The following is a 22773-nucleotide window of genomic DNA, read 5'->3' on the forward strand; positions in this document are numbered from 1 at the left end:
AAGCATGAAGGGACATATGCAAAGTATGCAAAATTATGCACATTGGAAAATATAATCCCAACTAAATGTACAAAATGATGGGGGTCTAAATTGGCTTTTACCACTCAATGACTCCCAGATCTCTTTCTTATGGATAGTTCTCTGAAAACATCCACTCAATGTGCAGAGAAAGTCACAAAAAGCAAACAGAAAGTTGGGAATCATTAAGAAAGGGATAGATAATAAGACAGAAAATATCATATATCCTCTATGTAAATCCATGGTATGCCCACACCTTGAGTACTGCGTGCAAATGTGGTCGCTCCATCTCAGAAAAAGATATATTGGAATTGGAAAAGGTTCAGAAAAGGGAACAAAAATGATTAAGGGTATGGAACAGCTGCCATATGAGGAGAGATTAATAAAACTGGGACTTTTCAGCTTGGAAAAGAGACGACTAAGGGAAGATATCATAGAGGTCTATAAAATCATGACTGGTGTCAAGAAAGTAAATAAGGAAGTGTTATTTACTCCTTGTCATAACCCAAGAATTAGGGATCACCAAATAAAATTAATAGGCAGCAGGTTTAAAACAAACAAAAGGAAGTATTTTTTTCACATAACTCACAGTCAACTTTTGGAACTCCTTGCCAGAGGATGTTGTGAAGGCCAAGTCTATAACAGGGTTTTTAAAAAATAACTATATAAGTCCATCAATGACTATTAGCCAGGATAGACAGGCTTGGTGTCACTAGCCTCTGTTTGCCAGAAGTTGGGAATGTGTGACAGAGAATGGATCACTTGGTGATTACCTGTTCTGTTCATTCCCTCTGGGGCACTTGGCATTGGCCACTGTCAGAAGACAGGATACTGGGCTAGATAGACCTTTTGTCTGACCTAGTATGGCTGTTCTTATGAATCTTTAGCACATTTGGCACATAAATATCTTATGATGCCAGCTACAACAGTGCCATGTGAATGCCTGTTTTCACTTTCAGGTGACATTTTAAACAAGAAGCAAGAAGCATTATCTCCTGTAAATTGTAACCAAACTTGTTTGGCTGAGTGATTGGCTGAAGTAGAACTGAGTGGAATTGTAGACTCTTAAGTTTTACATTGTTTTATTTTTAATACATTTTTTTACATAATTCTACATTTGTATGTTAAACTTTCACGATAAAGAGATTGCACTACAGTACTTGTATTAGGTGAATTGAAAAATACAATTTCTTTTGTTTTTTTTACAGTGCAAATATTTGTAATAAAAAATAAACAAAGTGAGCATTGTACACTATGTATTCTGTTTTGTAATTGAAATAAATATATTTGAAATTGTAGAAAACATTAAAACATATTTAAATAAATGAGATTTTATTATTAACAGCACAATGAATAGCAATTAATTTTAATTGCACAATTAATTGAGATACATATTTTTTTAATTGCCTGACAATCCTACTTTATACCTTTCTGCCTTATTGTGTTTTTGGCAAAGGGAGGCCTTGCACAAATAGAGTCCATGAGGTGTATGTACAAAATGTGCCTATTCAATTTTGTGCCAGTTCATGCACACAATTAAAATATTTTCATATCATTGAGGAGATGTGTGTTCAAGTTGGGTTTGTTGAAACTATATTTGCACAAGCCAGTTCGGCAATTTTGCCCCAAAATTGGTGCAAGTACACATTTTGAAATGGAGAACAAATTTTGTATGAGCACAAAAGAGTGCATTCAACAATTTCCTTCCTGTAACAAGGCTGTTGAGCAACTTGTTTTTATAGGATTGATCTGTATGTTTGGTACAAAGCAATAATATATATGCAGCTATAGGACAAAGATTCTCTTCCCTCAAAAACACGGTGAGGAGGTGACTATATTTTCTTTATCATTTTTGTTTTAATTGATTTACTGTGATCAGGCACCAGCTCTGAATATAATGTCATGCATACCGTCAAAGCACTTTAAAATGTCCACCTGTCCTGTAGAAGATTTTCTGCCTGAAGAGTGGATTCTACTGACTAACACTAAATTCCAGTAACCAAAAAAAAAAAAAGACACTTCCTGCCTGCAGAACAGGTTGATTTATATTGTGCTAGGACTGAAAGAGAGACTGCTATGCCTGAACTGCAGTATATTGTTTTGTTGAATTTTAAAATAAAGATAAAGTACCATAGTTGATTCAAGACAGTATGAAGTACAATGGAGGTGCTATTTCCAGATGGGAAGATCAAATAGTAAAAGCCTGTGTCAAATTTCAATAGGCAATCATGCACTAGTAGAGCTGAAAGACCAATTATTGGCAGTGATCATTTATCAGGTAAATAATCAATCCTGATAATCAATCTTTAACTTATATTCATGCTTCCTAGTAAAGTGAAAGATCAGGAATTTAGTGACAACTGTGTGTGAACAAAGTGATGAGTTTTACTTTGCTTTTTTAAATGTGGATATATATATCTTCCACAGACTTATCTAGAATAGAGCCAAGATGCAAATAGTCAGTAGTATCACATATACTTTTAATGACTGCTTCATCAGAAAATTAATGGAAATCATGAAGTATTACTGTTAATCAGCTGTTTATACAGTCATATCTTTGTGCTTGTGTGACAACTTCATGATTGATTTATGTTGGCACACTTTAAAAAAGTGTTGTGAAACTAAGCAGTGAACCCTAATGGCGAAAGTCTACTAGTGAGGAGAGAGAAAAAAAAATCATTGCTTTCTTATTACCCATAAGCCAGCAACATTTTTCTTTTTGAAGGTCAATCAATGACAGCATGAACTTTTTCTTTTCCAATACTGGAAAGCAGCAGTAAATTGCTTTCACCATACATGGTGAAATGGGTACACTGTTGGATAAGTTTTAATTCCAAAAATCACAGTAAGTGACCTTCTTTATAATATCACTATTGTTTGTCTAGAATTGGCTAGCCTATATGACAGTTTTCTGAAATTTTCAAAATACTGATATTCCTTGTCAAGTTGTCAATCAAGAAGTGAATTTATATTAAAATGCTACCTTCTTCAAAAGTCTGTTGATAGAGAAGTTCAAATATTGTCTATGGTGAGAGAGAACCATAAAGTCTAAGCCATACCATATACTGTAGGATCAATTTTTAATGATGCTAGGTAAACATTTGATAAAAAAACACCAAACAAACTTCATTTGTTTTTCACACTTGGTCAGATCCTGAGGTCCTTACAAGACAATAGTGGTTTGCCTGAGTAAGGACTCCAGGATATGACCCATACAGACAAATTATACCCTGTCCTTTCTGGAAATGGAGGGTCCTCTTCCGGAGTCATTCTTTTGCACAAGGAAAATTTGGGAAGAATATGCAGGAGATTTTTATTGCTAGTTCAGAGGACAGTGAAGCTCCAGGACAGGAGACAGGCAGGGAGAATGCCATAGGTTGTATGGACATATCAAAACCCTGGGGGCTATTGCAGCCCTAGGATTACTGTAACACTTTAGGAGGCACTCTGCAGCAGCTTGCTCTGCTGTGGGGTAGATTTTCTATGCTTCTTCCAGTACCCAACCTAGTTACTCAGGCTGAGCACCAGGGGATATAATTAGGGTCTCAATTTATTTACTGGATCTGAACTTAAATGAAGTTTAAAATATTCTGTCTCTTCCCTAGAAATATCTATTTTTTCTAGTTTCATTCTTTAGTTCTGATTAATGGATGCTCTGGTACCATGTAATTAGCATACATGCTGATGTCAGTTCAGCTTTGTTAACCTTAGATGGCTGTGTGAGAGAGAGAGAGACCAAAAACCCCTCCCTCTCTCTCTCTCACACACACACACACACACACACACACACACACACACACACACACACACTTTTGCAAAGAGATTACTGTGAACATGTTGATTTCACAGTTCAGAATGGATATTAAACTTTGGGAATATGGCACTGTAATCAAAGCCATATAAATGGGATACGGATTATCAGGAAAGCCAATATTAACTGACAAACTTGAAAGAATCAGGTATTACTTATTAAACTGAATGAGTTTTTCTTTGAAGTAGTGGGACAATGATAATTGCACAAACTGCTTTGCTGAGATGATTTTTCCACCTAATTTTACTGCCAGTAGCATTTAGAAGAGTTAATATGGCAGTTAAAGGTTCATGGCTAGTGTTCCATCTGTCTCTCACAAGGGCAACCAAGAAATTACCTTGTCTATTACAGTTAGGGTCTTACTATGATGCTTTAAAGTCACAAATGCTTAAGTTGAATGGAATGAGTTAGAGACATCTGGTTATAATGTTAACAAATGTTAAATTTTGTGTAACCAAGACATCTTAATTAAGCAGTTTCTAGAGGATTTATATTGATTAGTGAACAGTAGTCACAAACACTGACAGACAGTCCCTCCTTTTTTATTTGACCGTCTGAAGTTAAAATGCCTAAAGACAAGTCCATGACTTACGTCAGGACCATTACATTTGACATCCTAGAGAACACCAGGGGAAGGAAAAGGTGGATCCCTGACAAAGCCACAGTAACAACTCTTCCCTCCTCTCTATAGAGGGTTCCTGTAGACGAGCGCTTCATCGCTCATGGTACAAATCAGCCAGAGACCTCTTACTTTGCAAAACCCAGTGTTCTTTTATTTCCCTGTGTTCCTTCCCACCACCATCTATATACAACCCTGTACAATTCAACAGCTAGTTACTGTTGCTAGCTAGGAGCAGTAGTTCTTTACTCCTCCTGTTCCCCCCCCTTTCCACTTCCTCCCTGCGAGCTTTATAGGCCTTCTCCCCAGCAGGCTCAGAGGTGATTACTCTTAGGTTCCTTTAATGAGCCACACCCTGCCAGCTCCAATCAGTTCCCCTTGATGGGAGCTTCGCTAGCAGGTTCTGAGCTAACAGGGGCTGGTTCAGTGCCTCTTAGGCCAGCATCCTGTTACAGGTCCTCACTGCTCCTCATCATTCCATGTGGGAAGTTCACTAAGCAGCAATTTTTTCTCCCATCTGTAGGAGGAGACAAGTTGATAATGATGGGGGAATTAAGGAGCTGAATGATGATGAAAGAATAGCCCCATGTGGTCATATTTTAACAAAGGATACTGCTCCCTGAATGTAAAAGAGGACAGGGATTATGGATCCATTTTCAGGGGTCACCCTCTACCAAGACATTAGACCAAGGGTCAGCAACCTCTGGCACATGGCTTGCCAGGGTAAGCACCCTGGCGGGTCGGACCAGTTTGTTTATCTGCCGCGTCGGCAGGTTCGGGGCTCCCATTGGCCACAGTTCATTGTCCCAGACCAATGGGGGCAGCAGGAAGCCATGGCCAGCACATCCGTCAGCCCGCACCGCTTCCTCCCACCCCCATTGGCCTAGAACGGCAAACCACGTCCAGTGGGAGCTGCGGTCTGCCAAACCTGCCGATGCAGTAGATAAACAAACTGGCCCAACCCGCCAGGGTGCTTATCCTGGAGAGCTGCATGCCAGAGGTTGCCGACTCCTGCATTAGGCAGATATTGTAACAAATTGATGGTCACCTAGGATTTCATGTTTGTTACTATGTTGATTGTGATGCTTGTAAACCAGGTTATGTCAGTGTATTCAGGCCAATTTACTTGTGCATTAGTGTAGATAGATCAAAGTGATTGTTAAATGTATAAGTGTATTGAGTGTTTAAATGTCATAAAACTAATGGAATGTTATGTGTATTGTTTTCTGTTATGCAGCAGCAGACATTTGCATTGTAAATAATACTGTAACTAAATAACTGAGACATCTAAGAAGCCCTGTGCAATGCTAATGGAGGACTTTATCAGAAAAAGTGCTAATTCCAAAGCATGTGGCTATTGAGTGTGATGACCAGAGGTCAGACTCAAAGCGTATTAATCACTCATCCTCAAAGGAAAAAGGTCACCTGGGCCAAGACACTATCTGGTTGCTTTCTGTCAGAAGATCATGGATTCAAAGAAAGATCCCTTCCCTCTGGCCTGTTTGGACTCTTACAGGGAAGTGTACCAGATGCAAAGCAGAGATACCCAGATTCTTTCAGGATCCCCAGAAACACTTTTGGGAAACTGGCAGTTTATTACATCATTGCCACCATTTGGAATTACAAATTCTGATTCACTTATGCATATATTTTACCTGTTTTAATCTTAGTAACTCACTTCCTTTTCTTAGCTAATAAATCTTTAGTTAGTTTACTATAGAATTAGCTACCAGCATTGTCTTTAGTTCTGGGCCAGCTCTAGGCACCAGTGTTCCAAGCATGTGCTTGGGGTGGCTCTTTACAAGGGGCAGCACTCCCCCGACCCCGCTTTTTTGTTGTTGTTTTTTTGCTTGGAGCAGCAAAAAACCTGGAGCTTGCCCTGCTTTAGTGTAAGATCTGGAGTAAGTGACAGGTCTCTTGGGACTGGGAGAAACATGATATGGTGTGGATTTTTGGTCTGTCACCTTTTATCACAAAGTGGCAAGATAGACTGGAGGTGTAAGAGGACTCACTGACTCCATGGTAGGACTGGTATAGCAAACCAGGAGTTCACATTTGTTACTGGCTTGGTGAAATCTAATTATAAGACACAGTCTGTCTTGTTTTGTGACAGTGTGCCCTGATATAGGTACTCACAGTTGTGAGTCACTCCAGAGTATGTGTGACACTGATCACTACTTTGGGGGAGTAAGATTTTCTCTGCTTGTAGTTGCAATAAAAATCTTAGTCTCACAGTCTCCTGATTGCCTTTCATAATACACACACCCCATGAGTCATGACCCTCCTGCTGCAAAACACATGTAGAAAGAAGGGAATCCCTGGAAAGAATTTTCCCATACAAACTCTACAATAAAAAGTAGAGTATTAGTGGGAAACTAATCTTTATTTCCTGGTCCAAACTAAATGATGTGGGTCAGGATAACATACCAAAAACAAGTCTTTATAAACTAATGTAGCCAATTAATAAAACAGACAAATGGAGACATAAAATGTAGATCAGCCACTCATTCCATTTTTAATTTTTATTCTGGTCTGTTTTCTTTAGCTGGTATTGTTTTCTCATTGTGGTGAAATCCAGTTTTGGGTTGTGATAAGAATTCAGAATAAGTATCCATCTTCTGTTTTAATTAGGAAAATATACTTTGAAATATCACACCACAAGCTTTCAATTTGGAATAAACCCAGAAAAAATATGAAAATGATTGCCTATAACTTATTTCCTTCAGCATTTTTATGTGAATTTTGTCTACTTTGTAAGACTGGGGTTTGCGAATATCTAATCATGATTTTCTTTCCGTGAAAAGAAACTTGTATAGCTGACAGTAGCTAGCATTATATCTTTCCAATTTTCTGGCCAAAATTGGTTGCTTCATTTCTTTTTCTCAATCAGGCCTTACGTTATGAATAGTGCCCTGACAATCTGTAGGGAAAAAGCAAATACAATGCAGTTTTGTTCTTACTACATGTGATTATCTTGTAACTTCCTTACATTTTCTACTGGGGATAAAGCTAATTTTAGGTGTCCTTAGGTCTTACAATTTTTTAAAATATTACCCTTTTTGACCTGAGTGATTAGCCAGCATTAAGCGTCCTGTGGGTTGTTCCCATAAAAAAGGTGGTAGTCAGATGCAATCCTGTTGATGTATAAAGTTCTGTTTTCCTGAACACAGTATGAATCAAATGAGTGCCAGTTTCTTTGCCCACAGTTCCAAGCCCCTTTATAGTCAGCACTTACCTTTTTGTCAGGGCTAGGCTCCCAGTAGCTTTTCTGTCCATTTCCTTGGCTTTCTTGCTGCTTCTCTGGTCTGTCCATTGCTTCTTTCACATACACACATACCCACACCAAGCAATACCCAGTGAAACCTCCACTGCCCACATAGCTCAGTTTCTGATGGGCCTTGCATGTGCTTTTGGGTTGGGTGGTGACAGGTGCTTGTGTATTCAGCGGAGGCTCCTATTGTTTTGGCTATCTAGTTCCATAAAGGGGACTAATTTCTTACACTCTGGAGTTTCAGCGGGGTTTAACCAAACAAGTAACAAAATCTTAGCTGAACGAAAATACAAAATTCTTCTCTCTCTACCTGATATTACTCTTGTAGTTGAAAATTCTTAGAAGGAAAAGCGCTAAGCATGCATCTACTGAAAATAGGGACCCTTTTAGGTATTAAGCTGGCTTCATGAAAACAGAGGCACTCAAAATTTTTAGCCACTTTTGAAAAAAATCTCTGCTCTAACTTATATTTGTATTAGCTTAGTTTGGTATGACTTAACAACGGTGCTTTCACCAATAAAAAAAATATTGAACAAATATGGAACTAGAGTAAGAAAATTAGGGGAAAATCCCTTTGACTTCCCAGCAACCAAATTGCCTACTGTGAATTGTGTACTAGCACTGTGAAAGAACAATACCAGTATAATCACTACTGGGGCAAAAGAATTTCTGTATTCTGCATTGCAATGAATGCCCCTTTCCTAAAAAAAAATTCCAAAAGAGAGAGAGAGAGAGCTGACAATATAACTAGTAAATGCCCAGATTGAACAAACATTATCTCAAAGAAGAGAACTTTTGCTCTGAGATCACAGAATTTCTACTTTATAAAAGAGCAAAGCAAAAGATCAGGGCATGCATGCCACTGAAATACAACAAACTACAGAACATATGGATGTTACTCGAAGCAGCTCTGAGTGCTGTGGTTCCTTTGTTCACTTAGGAAAAGCAAAAGTTACTACCCTTCTGAGTTCAACAGATTTATCAAAGATGATAATTCAGAGGAGAGTAAGGGCAAAGGGTTCTTGTTTGAGCAACTGGCTATTAGCTGAAGAGCAGAAATGTGCTGTAATGTCTGAATTAGCTGATCTGTTCTCAATATTGAGTTGCATAACATATTAATGACTACTCTTTTGAGAGTTATTCTGAGGTGAACATTTTCTGTCTTTTCAGTGAACTTTTTTCAGTCTTCTCAAAACCAAAACCCAAAACATTTTCCATTTCTGAAAAGAAATCCACCATTATATTTTTTTTCAAAATATTTGAAAAGCTCATGTGTTTTGATAAGCTACATTAGTGAATAGCAATTTTTCAATTAATAAACCTGTGTATTCACACCAGGAAAATGTTAAATATATGATCACCTATGATGTTTCCTGGGGGGACCCAAGCTTGCAAGGCACCTTGCTACCACTTGCCTGGAGCATGAGGAAACCTGGCCTGTGTCTGCTGTGGGTCAGTTCCTCAACTCCACCAGATTCTGGCAACATAAATCCTGCCCTGCAGGTCTCTACAGGCTCCAGTCTCTCTTTACATGTTAATGAGAGGTACACTCCAACCCCCCAGTCTTATGAACAGTCCCCAGTACACCCCAGCTTACCAGTTTCAACTCAGGATCACCACTCTGTTCAATGCATAGAACTTAACTATATTTATAGTAAAAACAACACTTTTTTAAATAAAGAACAGTTTCAATTAATAGTAAGTACATGGAAGTATTGGAAACAGAGTTACATATAAAATAAAAGCACAACAGGCATTCTAGAACCTAGTATTGTTCACCAGTATGTTTCAGTCAGGTAGGCTGGGATTCCTTTTTCCATGATACAAGTCACACTCTCAGCCTGTCCCCTCAGTAAAAGATGCAGTGTGTAGCTCTGTACCTAAAGTCCACAAATCCATTGTCTTCACTTGTAAACAGGATTCCCTTCTGCTGGTTTATTTTATCCTGTAAATTTCCTTTCTGGAAGATTTCACAATTCCTTTATTAGCACTGTCACAGGGTCCACTCAGGGTCTACTGTGGTACCTCCTCCTGGTCACTCTGGGGATTAGCTCTTTCAGGTGTTGCACTATCCTCTGGCGGTCTCTCCAGCCATCTTCTCTCACCCTGCATCACCTCTCACTCTATCTTCCTCTTCATGGCTTCAGCCGGGTCACTATCCATGTTTCCCACTTCCGGGGCATCAAAATCTATCTTGACCAGTGGTTCTCAACCCACAGCCCATGGGCTGCTTGTAGCCTAATCAGCACACAGCTGCAGCCATGTGATATCCTCAGGGCCATATAGGTAGTATATATATTGCATGGATGCAGCTCACAATAGTAAATAGGTTGAGAACTATTGCTCTTGACAAATGGTCTCAGGCAGTCTTCCTACTCACTGCCCAGCCAGTGCCACTTCTTCAGCAGCTGGTAGGGGAACACAGGCTCACCTTCTACTCTGGGTTCCAGCTCAGGAGCCCTCTAATTAGCAGCCAGAGTCTGTACTCCTGTTCCTTACTGCTTTCCCCTGAGCCTTTCCTACCTTTCTAGCTCTCCTGCCTCTCTGCATTTGCCTGCCCATGCTCCCTCTTCTCAGGGAGTAACTGTAGGTTATTCTTGAAACACCTCCCTTCTCCCAAAGAGTGACTGTAGACTACTCCTCCTGCAGCCCCCAGCTGCTTTCATCTCCTGGGATTTATACAGGCCCTTCCTGTTTCCCAGCCATCTGAGCCTCATTTAATCAATCAGTTCTCCTTGGTTCCTCCACCAGGTGCAGCCTGGGGAGTGTTGTATCCTTGGGGCAGCCGGTGTAGGAAGCAATCACTTGACGCCAGAGAGCAGACAGCTAACCAAAACCTCCATTTTATTTACAGAGACAGAGAGCTCACTCAGCCAGTTGAAACCGGCTGAGCTATCCCTTAATAGTCTAACTCAGTTGCCATAGTAACAAAACCCATGACAAATACACAATAGGGAGTTAATTAGTTCCGCTAGCAACCTTAAGCCCTCCAGGCCATGTATGGGGTGGACACTCCATCGCAAACATTCAGCTCAGACTGTGGGAGTCATACAACCATACAGTGCTAATTTACTAGACAGATAAGTGTCTCTTACCTGAAAGAAACCTGTTTTTCACCTTTTGGTGATCAGCTCCAAGTCAGATTTTAAGAACATAATTTTCAGACAGTATACATAACTCCTTACATATTATCTATTCATACATTTTTCAGTGACTATGAGGACCACTGTGATACAGGCTTTCAGCAGAGACCTTACTTTCTGAACTAGAATGTAAATAACACACACACGGGATTTCCAGCAACCCTAATGCACCCCTTGCCCTCAAGAAGACTGAGTTACAATACCTGAGGATTTTGAAGCAGGTTAGTGATTTTTTTTAAACACACCAAACTTAACTTTACATAGAAAGTCAGTGTGTATTTTGTGTTGCCATTATTTTCCTTCTGCAGACATGAAGCCCAGTCACTTGTTCTGGTATCTGTGCTTAATCAACATTTTATTTTTTATTTTTATAAGGGAGGATTGTCCATATAAGCTAGAGGCTTGGAGAATACTAGGTCACCATCCACTGGCCATTTTGTGTAGATTCTAGAGAATTTTAGTATATACATATAATTTTACAGCATTTGCTAATAAATAATCACAACCTTTTAAACCACCATTAGGTAGATATGTAGTATTATAGGTGGCTGCCCCTCACTGGTGTATAGTAGGGGTTAAAGCAACCCGTGGGAGGCAGCCAATAAGGAAAAGACTTCTAGTGCCAGCCAATTAGGGGAAGGTTTGTTGGAGGAGCCAATCAGGGCCAGGATGGCCCATATAAGAAGGGGCTGCTGAGCAAAGCAGAGGGTAGTCACTTCCTGGAGTTTGAGGGAAGAGGGCTGGAGCTTAGAGGGCTGGAGGACTATAGACAGAGCAGTGCTGGGTAGAGTCAGTGGAGTATGAGAAAGCTCTAGGCTGATGGCTGCTAAACTGAGGCCCTATACAAAGGCAGGTGCTGGGGCTGGGTGGAAGTGGCCCAGGGAAGGAGACAGCAGAGTAGAAGGAGGGGTAGTATGTGGCTGCCAGCTATAGTATCCCTGGATCAGGGCCTGGAGTAGTGGACGGGTCTGGGCTCCACCACTGGCTACTGAAGGAAGTGGCTAGTACATGAAATGCAGTCTGCCAGTGAGATGAGTGGCTAGAACTTGGACTGCAGATTTCCAGTCAGTAGCAGGACTATAGTGCAGAAGCTCCTTGTTCTTAGTTCTCTGCTAGATAAGGTTGCACTTACTCTACTGAATTGCTTCTCTTTTTGGTCTGATATGCAATTAATTACTCTGGATGGAGGTGCATCAGTTGTAGGCAGCTTGCAAACCAGAAGGAAGTTTGTTGTATTCTTGATGCAGAAGTTAACTGAGTTATTACCCAGCACAACCATAACCTGATCTGGCAACCTTTCAAAATTGAGAGACCTGTGGCTGTAGTCTTCATAGATCCTAGGTTGCCAAAGTACAAACCCACCTGAAACTAGTGGATATTTACTTTGCACAGCTAAGCTGTGCCACTATGGCTGCTACCCATGTTACCATGGCTACACTATCTATTCTTGCAGTAGCTCTCATTGAGATACCGTGAGCATGTTGTGTGCACTGGGGGAATCACACCCCTAGCTTGTAGTGTAGACATAGCATTAGAAAACATCAAATCTTTTTTTTTAAATGCTAGTGATGGAGAATGCACCACAAAAATTGATTAAATTATTCAAATGGTTAATTACCTTGTAAAAACATGTCTTATTTCCACTTTATATTTGTCTAGCTTCAAAATGCTAGCCATTGGATCATATTATACTTTTTTTGGCTAGACTGAATAGTCCACTATGAAGTATATGTTCCGTATACAGACGCTCCCTGGGCTATGCAAACCTGACTTATGCAAATCTGCACTTACGGAAAACGTTCAGTAAGTTCCATAAGCTAGAAAGTTATTTATTTATTTTTTTGTTTTGCGTAATGGTTGGATCTACGTTCCTGACTTAAGCAAAATTCGAGTTATGCAAGGCGTTCCAGAATGGAACGCTTGCATAAGTCAGGGAGCGTCTGGATAGGTACTTATAAACTCTGATCAAGTTACTCCTAAGCCACCTTCTTGTTAAAGTAAATAGATTGAGCTCCTTGAGTGTATAATTTTTATTTCTAACCTTTAATTGTTCTTATGGTCTTCTCTGAATTGTTTCCAATTATCAACATCTTTCTTGGATTATGGACACCAGAACTTGACACAGCAGTTCAGCTGCAGTTTACATACAGCCATAATAAAATTTATTTGTGTCCAGTTTACCAACTGATCCAGATTGCTTTGCATTAGTGACCTGTCCTTATTTACCCCTCCCCAATATTTATCCTTTGCAAACCTAATCAGTGATAATTTTATGTTCTTTTTCCAGAACATTGATCTTTTCAGGAACCCACTTGATTCCTCTTTTACAATTACATTTTTATATGCATCAGATAGCTAGTTTTTGATCCCTTTAATGTGTGCCCTGTTAATTTTGTATTCTAGGTTTTTTAATCAAAATGTTGTGCAGCACCTTACACAAAGTCTGAACTATATTACATCAACACTATCTTTATCAACTCAACTTGTAATTTGATCAATAAAGATATCAAGTTAGTTTGTCAGGAATTATTTTCCATAAACCCATGATGATTGGCATAAAGTATATCACCCTCCTTTAATTTTTATTACTCAAGTCTTGTATCAGTGGCTTCATTATCTTGCCTGGGGCCGATGTCAGACTAACGGGTCTATAATTGCCCAAGTCATCCCATGTAACTTTTTAAAATAATTGCATAATATTAGCTTTTTTTCCTAGTCTTCTGGAACTTTAAGTATTCCAAACTTATTGAAAATCAATATTAATAGTCAACAAGATCCCCAGCCAGCTCTTTTAAAACTCTTGCACTTTTTTGGTTGATCTGAAAATAAAGCAGGAATCTATTGTACTCAATTGAAGAAAAAAATGACTTTTTTTTCTTGGTGATGCATCATGACAGATTACTATCTTTCAAAGCATATAACATAAATTGAGGAAGTGAGACGCTCAATCTGCTGAGATGTATTAACACAGGTCACTGGAAAAATATGAAATAACCCTACATGTTACTGAAAGCTACAACAAAGAAATAAAACCAGCATGGGAATATCTGTAATCAAAATGCAGAGGGAAAGTATAGCATTCACTAAATGATTCAAGCAGAGTATTAGCTTTGGTAATCTGCACTGGTAATTAGAAGCAGAATTACCCTTGGAAAAACGTGTTATTTCTACTCAAGTAGTTCAAGATTAATTGAACAATTAACCCCATATTCAGATGAAAACTTAAGGTTGAGCAGTTTAGTGTGTGGGGACAGAAGGTCATTTTTGTCTTGATGTATGCTTTTTCCTATGCCTTATTAATTTTTGATTTATTCATTAGAAAATTGCTTCATGGCAATACTCAGCCGCAAACTGAAGATAAACATATTGTCTTGATCTATTCATACTTGTTACTTGTGCTGCTAGTTAAAATACATTTTTATTATGTTTGACTTTTTCTTTTCCTTTAAATGTATGATACAAGTAGGACATCAGAATTTCCACATAATCCCACATCTAAATCCCAGGATCTGTGCATACTTTGAATCTTTAATTATTTTAAAAGTTGTAAGAACGTTGTCCTTGGTTAAAAGAAGAATTAATTTTAAATTATAATGTGACATAAAATGAGATTCCCTTGTATTAGAGGGCAATAATGGCATAATGAAAAATGTAAGTGTCTGTAAAGCTTGTAGAATTAAAACTAATTAAAGATTTGGATTCAAGAACTATGTAGCATGTATTAAAACAATTGATTTAAAATGTCTAAATGAGACTAACTCAAAGAAACAAGAATCTAGTCTCTTTACAAGCAGCTTAACAATACTGAGGGAAATAGAGTTCCTGACTATTATGGTATTTTGTATTAAACTGTTTAGATGTTTGAAAATGTCAACTCATTTCCTTAAGTCAGCCACTGTTGCTGTGTGACATGGAAGGATGTAAGAAAAAATGAGCACTCCAAATTAGACAAAATATATGTATCTAATAGACAAATGTAGGACATGTACACCTACTGTACTTTTACTGACTTTTCAGTCTATGCATTTTACATGCTTATATCTCAGTGCTGCAATAGTTAAACATGTGAGTATTTTTATATCCTTGGGGTCTGATCCCTTGCCTGTTGAAGTACACTGAAGATAATGAAAGTATTTCCATGGGCTTCGTTCAGGACCTTGACTCATCCAATTAAAGTCAGTGGGACTGTTAACGTGTTTGCAGGATTCAGCCCTTAAGATAAATTCCTGTAAAAGAGCACATAATCTGAGTAAAGGCTTGTTCCTGTGCTATTCATTTCAGTGGGTGCAGGATTAGATCCCAAATGAGTTGTGTGCAAACAAAAATGTGCTTAAAAGCATCTGAGCTTGAGAACTAAGGACTGGATACAAAAATACTTTTGGGCACCTAGAAAATCAGTGGACTCCCTTTTTAATGCATAGGGAGGGATAGGTGCCTAAAAATGGCATCCACAAAAAGCAGCATGCTAGACGGGGAGCTGCCTAAGCCAACCCATGGGAGATTCCAATGAAGAGTGTGTTCCAAGATCCACCCCCTTTTGTTGGGCACCTAACTCTGGGGTACAGTGGGATGTTTATCTCTACTTATGATGCATAACCAGGAACCCTTTCCTGGAGGCAGATGGCTTAGTCAGCTAAGTCACTTCTTGTGTGAGTGGATGAAGTACCAGTCTCACTCCATACAAAAGAGCTGATAGAAGAGGTGCCCATCTTAAAACTCTTAGCCCTGAGGTTAGAGCACTAACCCAGGATGTGAGAGACTCTGCCTGATGGTAAGAAAAGATTTGAAGAGGGCATCTCCCATGTCTTAAAGGAGAATTCTTCAATCACTGAGCTATGAGATTTTTCTGAGGGAGGACTCCCTCGATCTTTTGTATTGAAGTTGTTCCACTTTATATTAAGTAGTCATGGGGCCAGAGAGGGAGACTGCATGACCCTAGTGATTAGCGCACTCATCTGGGAGACCAGAGACCCAGTGTCTTGTCCCCTGCTCCAGTGACTCTTAATAATTAAGGAGTCATTAGAACAGAGGGATCAGACAAGACCCTGGGTCTCCTACTTCCTATGTGGGTGCCCTAACTGCCAGGCTGTCAAGTCATTCTCTCTCTCTCTCTCTCTGTCTGTGACCCAGTGACTCTCTTTTTAATATTTATTCCAAAGTAGAACAGCTTCAACAGGAGATTCTGAGGGAGCCCTTCATTAGAATATTCCCCTATCCCTCTCATTCAGGAACTCTCCTAAAAGTGAGACCCCAAATAATATTCTCAATACCCATCAGGCAAAGAGGGAAATCAAAGCTAGATCTGCCACATCCCCTGTGAGTGCTGTAACCACTGTGCTAAATATAAGGTTAGCAATCCCACCAATCCTTCTCCTCTGGACAGATTGTGAATGGTGTCTGATCCAGTAGGTGACATCTGAGCACTTCCAAGGATCTGGCCCCAAAGGCAAGGTACGTGGACAAATGCCTATCTTCCTTGGTTTGTGGATCACACTTGGGCTTAAGCAGGAGATGGGTGTCCAGAGACAGAGTGAGGCAGCAATGCACATACCCAGAGGCAGTGCTGCCCGGGGGGGGGGGGTTAAGAAGTGGCCTGACAGAGCTGAGCTGATTGGGCTGTGGCTGCAGCTGGGGGCCACGCCCCAAACTGAGGAGCAGGCCCTAAGGAAAGGCAGCAGGGGCCAGAAGGCAGTCTCTTCTCTCTTCCAGAGAGAGAGAGAGAGATGGGCCAGAGAGGAGAAGAGAGGAGCTGAGAGAGTGCAGCTACCTGGCTGGGAAGGGGCGGAGCCGGGGCAGGGGAGCCCAGCAGGCCCCCAGCAGCCCAGGAGGCAGGCCGGGAGCAGTTGTGTGAGGGCGGCCCAGGGGCAGGAAGCAGCAGCAGACAAAGCAGCAGGTCCAGGGGGATGTTGGGGATGAGACTGCAGTGACTGCAGAGGGGGGGCTAGACAATGAGACAATGACTGGCAGTAGCCATACAGTGAGGTAGAGGGGAGAGAGGAGAGGGAGGAGGGGAGAGGAGGAGGAGGAGAGGGAGGGGGGGGGGGGCAGCACCCCAGAGAAAGGGGGGCGGGTCCAGGAGGGACAGGGGGGGGCCAGGAACAACAGGTGGACTCACACTCTGCAGGGCGCGGCCGGCGCTGGATGGAGCAAATTCCACGAGTCACCAGCAGGAGGCGCCGCAGGGGTGAGTCCAACCGGTTACAGGCAGAAATATAGGCTCCCAGAAAACTTTAACAATAACAATGTATATGTTGAGTAATTTTAGGTGCCTATAGGGCTAGGAAGAAGCCAAGCATAGGTTTTGTGGATCTTTATGATGCCTTAAACTGGGATTTAGGATCTAAATATGAGGGTTAGGTGCATAAATATCTTTGGATCTGAGCCTAAATCTTCAACTCAAGACAAAGTTTCAGTTGCAGCTGCTTCTATAAGATGTGGAAGAATAGCAGATAGACCATTGCTTCTAATGGTGGGGGATATGAGGCTAGTGGATCAATGCTATGCATGGACTGAATGTGTTTGTTCCCTTTCCCCTTCTATTAGCTGGCAAGGAGGTTAAGAACACAAGGCAAGTATAAATGTTTGGATACATTTAGATATTAACCTGTCTGAATATGGACCCCTTTATTGCAAATGTGGAAGTTTGATGGGAATGTTACTTACAGCTTAGTCTTTTGGGCATACAGTTGTTTATATTATGTATTCAGATTGACTGACAGAGATGGCTTCTGCTGAATGAATCGAATCTAGTCTAATCCTGTATTTTCAAAGAGACAATTACTGATGCAGGTAACTATCCAAGGTGCAGGTAATTACACAAATGAGTTCTAATATCATTAAGAAAATTAAGAACTTATTTCAATCAGTAATTTAGGGCAATTAAGGCAGATAGTATCTCAGATCTCTGGCATAAAAACATTATAAACAAAAATACAAATCACTTACTCTGCATGGCAGATATATTGCAGCTACTATGTAGGGTTCATGCAACTAATATAACCCCCCTAAAGAATTAAAAAATTCAAAGGTAATTAATACATAAAACTCTGAAAGTGATGTAGAATTTCCAACTTTTGGATTATGTTCCATGTTCTAAAGAGTAATCAAGTTCACAAAGTTTGTATTTTCAGCCTAATACATCCTTTTAACATGGATTTATGAGTGCATAAGCCTCCTCCAGTGTCTCAGCAACTGACTTGAGAAAAGATCAATATTATTGAAATATTTTTCAAGGATCTACTTCAAAAGCAAATTCTGTGCTGTAATCCTCCTTATTCTGTCTTTTTCTGTCAAAAGCAAACAACTAACAGAATAAGGATAATTCCACAATTACCACAAAGTATTTTCCATTTACATACGCGGAAACAAATCTATGACTTCATGGGAAAAGATGAGATTAGACAATACAAGTGCAGAACAGTACATTGTCACCCTTCTGTCCCTGAAACCCTCTTTCATTCAGTCCATAATGTTCTCAATAAAGTAGTAGTTAAAATTGCTACAGAGGCAAGAAAGTTTAGTCTTTGATTAGCAATAAAATAAAGGTGGAGGTTTCTGCTTGAAACCATTGGGTTGTGGACAGAATTCCACATCAGAAAACTGCTGTGTATAACAGGTATGGCATTGCCTGTGTCCCAGACAGGAACTGTCATTTATACTGGTGACTTAAAGGGAGTTTCTGTAGCCATGCACAGGTATAACTTGGAGTAGAATTTGGACCAGCAAGCTTGAAGATCTAATCATTTATCTCATGGAAGTCAGGGGGAGGGAAGGAAGGGAAGACAGATTTCTTCCAGGATTGCTGCCAATGGCAAAGTCATGTGAGTCTGGTTAGTAACTGCCTGCACGAGAGCTGACCCTGGAATAAACAGAATACATCAGTTTTCTGCTCTATCAATCATTCTCTTTTCATAAGCACAAGTTCACCTTAAAATATAAAACTGGTAATGTCAAAGTATCATTTTGACAGCAGCTGTACCCAGAGTAAGCATTGCAAAAATTACTTATTTTATCCATGAGTCCTCTAGTAATTCATAAGTGAAACTGAGTGAATACAAACAGAATTAAATATTAAACACTATTCCCAACTTCATAGCATTAAAAATCTGAATATTTAACTGCTATACATTTTCCATTTCAAGCTAATGAAGAATGTTAATCTAAAATAAAATATTCACAATCAGGATACTTATTCACACTTTTATTGTTCCATTCTTATTTCACATTTCCATCTCTTCACTTCCAGCCACTTAATCATTTTTTTTTCAAATCTTCTTTGAGTTTTCCCTCTTGATCCAGAGGTGCCCAGAATTGAGCGCAGTCTTCTAGGTGCAGGCTCGCTTGTGCCCACAAAGGGACCTCCTCCCTTCTGCATGATGAGGCCTTTGCACTGATGATATATTGGGGTTGCCACCACATCATATTGCAGACTGATATCCAATTCCCTTTCCAGTTCTAGCACAGTTACAGATTTATAAATTTCCACAGATCTCTCTCTCCCATCGAACATATGTATTTTGGATCACATTTTCAGGGAGAATATTACTTTTATTTCCTTCCAATATTGCTTTTTTGGGGGGAGAAGGGGTGTTGAAAAAATGTTATCTAGCTTAGTGCTAGAAGATACCATTCAGTATAGCATTATATAAATTATTGTCCTTTAAAATTCCTCCTATTTTGCAGGAAGATTCCTAACCTTCAGAAAAGTCCATTGAATAACAGTGAGTTCCTATGAAAAAGAAAATCCTTTCTGTCAGACAGGAGACATTTTAAAGGACCAGGATATTGTAAGATACAATAATAAGAAAAAAGAGAACTCAAGATGTAACTTGAGAAAATGGTGTGTATGTATTATACAATTAAATAATCCACGGGAGAATACTGAAGGCTGATATTAAGGATTCCACGGAAAATCATAAAAGTTTTGGAACAATTATTAATTTTACTGGAAAACACTATCACTGTTTTTTTGTTTGGTTTTGGTTTGTCAGCAGGCAGCTTTCCTTCCAAGGCAAGGAGGATTTGTCTGCTACATGGGTATGTTCTGATGTGTTTTCATTAATATTTAGCCTAGTTCTAGGAACAATCATTAATACTGTGTAGAAAAAGGGAACTTTACAGAAGTTTTAAGACCTCTTTCCTGTGGATTTCTCCATGGGTTTGGGTTATCTGACTATTAATATGCGGCATCCTTTTAGATGTCTGCATGAAAACATTGGCTTCCTTGTGTTTGCAAGTAAGTAAACTCAGCAGTATATATTAGTCTCCATTTTAGTGTACCACTTTTCAAGTACATGTACGGATTCATTATTTTTCCATTTTATGTCCTGGCAAAAGAAATCTAAGCTAGTGGCAGTGATAATCTGAATTGGTTAGCAGGTAACATTCAACCTCCTTATGTAGATGGGAGAGCTAGTTCTCTTGGGCCATTCCTAACTGTATTGTTTTGTGAAGAACTGGTATCCACTATTAAACAAATATTTAAAACACCTAAATATTTGATTGCCTGGCTGATTCCCATATCCAGGCATCTTATAATTCTGGTGAACACTAGCTGTCACATTCCTGTTAAAACTATAAAGTTTAAAGAGATACCATTAAATCAATTCACTTCCTATTACCCTTGTTTTAGTGTAATGTATCCTAGGAGACTTTACCTAAAAATAAAATTAACGCAGTAATGAATGATGCTATATAAAACTAAGATTCACATATTGGATTGAACTTAAACCTAGATTTAAAAGCTGAATTTGTGCCAGCATTGTACACTGTGAATAATACAATTCAGAAAGTAAGCAAAATGTGAATCAGTAATTCATTTTCAAACCAAAATAGGGACCACATACTAAAATATTATTGAAATACAGTAGGAGGATGTTCTGACCACTAATCATGTATGTGATAACAAAATACATTATTGTGACAGTTAGGGCTGCTACATACATAGAGCTACCCATACACCTTTAGCATTACAACCGATAGGGGCACTATCTTAAGCTGCCCCTTTCAATCTTCTCTGCACACCCTTTACAACTTCTCAGGTTAGTGCCTGTGGAAGTTTGATGTAGCAGATGGTGTGTTGGGAAAGGGTAGTTTGGAAAAGGGCAGTAAATGGTGGTAATGGAAGGCTGGCACCCTTGTGGGGGCAGAGTTAAGGCTGCAGTATATGGGGTACTGTAGTTGTGGTAATAGTAAGGTGTGTGCTCTTGGGTGAAGGAGAGGGTATTTGCTACAAAGTGTCTTTTCAGGGCATGTGTGTGACAGGATAGGTCACAGAGACCCCCTTGGAACTGCCACCTGATGTGCTGAGACTACCTCTGAGCACGTTTTCACTGCTAGATTTGGACTTCAGTATCCTGTCTTGTTGTTCCAGACATGCTAGCCCACTGAAAACACAGAGCCAGGTCTGAACCACATCCCCCAAAGCTGCAGACTTAACTGAAAACAGCTTAAGAAGTGCTCCTGCCTCCAGCACCCAGATACCCACTTCCCAAAGGGGTCCAAATACCAAATCCATTTTACTCTGTATAAAGTTTATACAGGGTAAACTCATGAATTGTCTGCCCTATGTAACACTGATAGTGGGATAATCACAGCTGTTTGCTCCCCCCAGCTATTAATATTGCCACCTGGGTTGGTTAATAAGCAAAAGTGATTTTATTAAATATAAAAATATAAATGGTTCCAGGTAATAACCGACAGAACAAAGTAAGTTACCAAGCAAAGTAAAACACAAACACACAAGTCTAAGCCTATTAAGAAACTGATTACAGATAAATCTCACCCTCAGATGTTCCAATAAACTTCTTTCACAGACTAGACTTCTTTCTAGTCTGGGCCAAATCCTTTCCCCTGGTACACTCCTTGTTCCAGCTCAGGTGGCAGCTGGGGGATTTCTCATGACTGCAACACCTTTGTTCTCTTCCACCCTCTTACATAGATTTGGCACAAGGTGGGTCCCCACCCCTCCTTCTAAATGGAAAAGCATCAGATTTAAGACTGATTCCAGTACCAGGTGATATGGTCACATATCTTGGGAGACTCCAAGCCTTCATTTTTTCTGGCCTGACTCACAGGAAGGCTTGCAAGTAAACAGAGCCATTTACAACCAATTGTCCTAGTTGATGGGAGCCATTGAGATTCCAAACCACCATTAATGGCCCACACTTTGCATAATTACAATAGTACCTCAGTTAGATTTCATATTTCTAGTTTCAGATACAAGAATGATAAATTTATACAAATCGGATGACTGTGCTCAGTAGATTATAAGGTTTGTAATGATACCTTACAAGAGACCTTTTGCATGAAGCATATTCCAGTTGCATTATATTCACAATTAGCATATTTTCATAAAATCACATGGAGTACATTACAACATGCATGTGTGTGAACCCTAATTGCTTATGAAATGTATTTAGTGTGAAACTGCAGTGGGTTGAAATGGCGGGGGTGGGGGACATGAACCTATGAGAGGGTGAAGTGAAGCTGTTAACAGAATTTTATTTGTGAGCAGCTGTACATGAACCTTGATATTGCCAGCTGTGCATGAACATTTTTTGGTTGTAGAATAAAATCTATCAGAAAAGTGTAGCTCCTGACAGAGAAATATTTGTGTATATTCACCCCTCCCATCAATCATATGGTTTTTTTCCACACCCCAATTAATCTGTCATGCTTATAGATGCCCAGTGCCCATCAATCAGGTCTGTGAGCATCCAGCCCCATCAATGAGATTTTGTGTACAGTGCATAAATCTCTAGTTATCTAGTGAGAACCTGCCCCTCCACCAAGTTCTGTGGAGATAGACAATGTTCTTTTCAGAGATAAAAGATGAACAATGAAAAGCAGAACTGTGAAGGAAAAAAACTGGATTTCAAATTTGTACTAAAAAAAATATGAAGAGAAACCC

At 39.6% G+C, this 22773-nt stretch overlaps 1 long non-coding RNA gene across 1 annotated transcript; it reads left to right on the top strand.

Moving 5' to 3' along the window:
* The first annotated feature begins 10686 nt into the window (after positions 1-10686).
* LOC120406553 lies at positions 10687-19816 on the top strand. Its single transcript, XR_005599348.1, has 4 exons — positions 10687-11083; positions 16246-16313; positions 17570-17651; positions 19545-19816. It is a non-coding gene; the product is annotated as an uncharacterized LOC120406553 (long non-coding RNA).
* The last annotated feature ends 2957 nt before the right edge of the window (positions 19817-22773 follow it).

The sequence above is a fragment of the Mauremys reevesii genome, linkage group 5, assembly GCF_016161935.1.
Source record: "Mauremys reevesii isolate NIE-2019 linkage group 5, ASM1616193v1, whole genome shotgun sequence".
NCBI classification, from domain to species: Eukaryota; Metazoa; Chordata; order Testudines; family Geoemydidae; genus Mauremys; species Mauremys reevesii.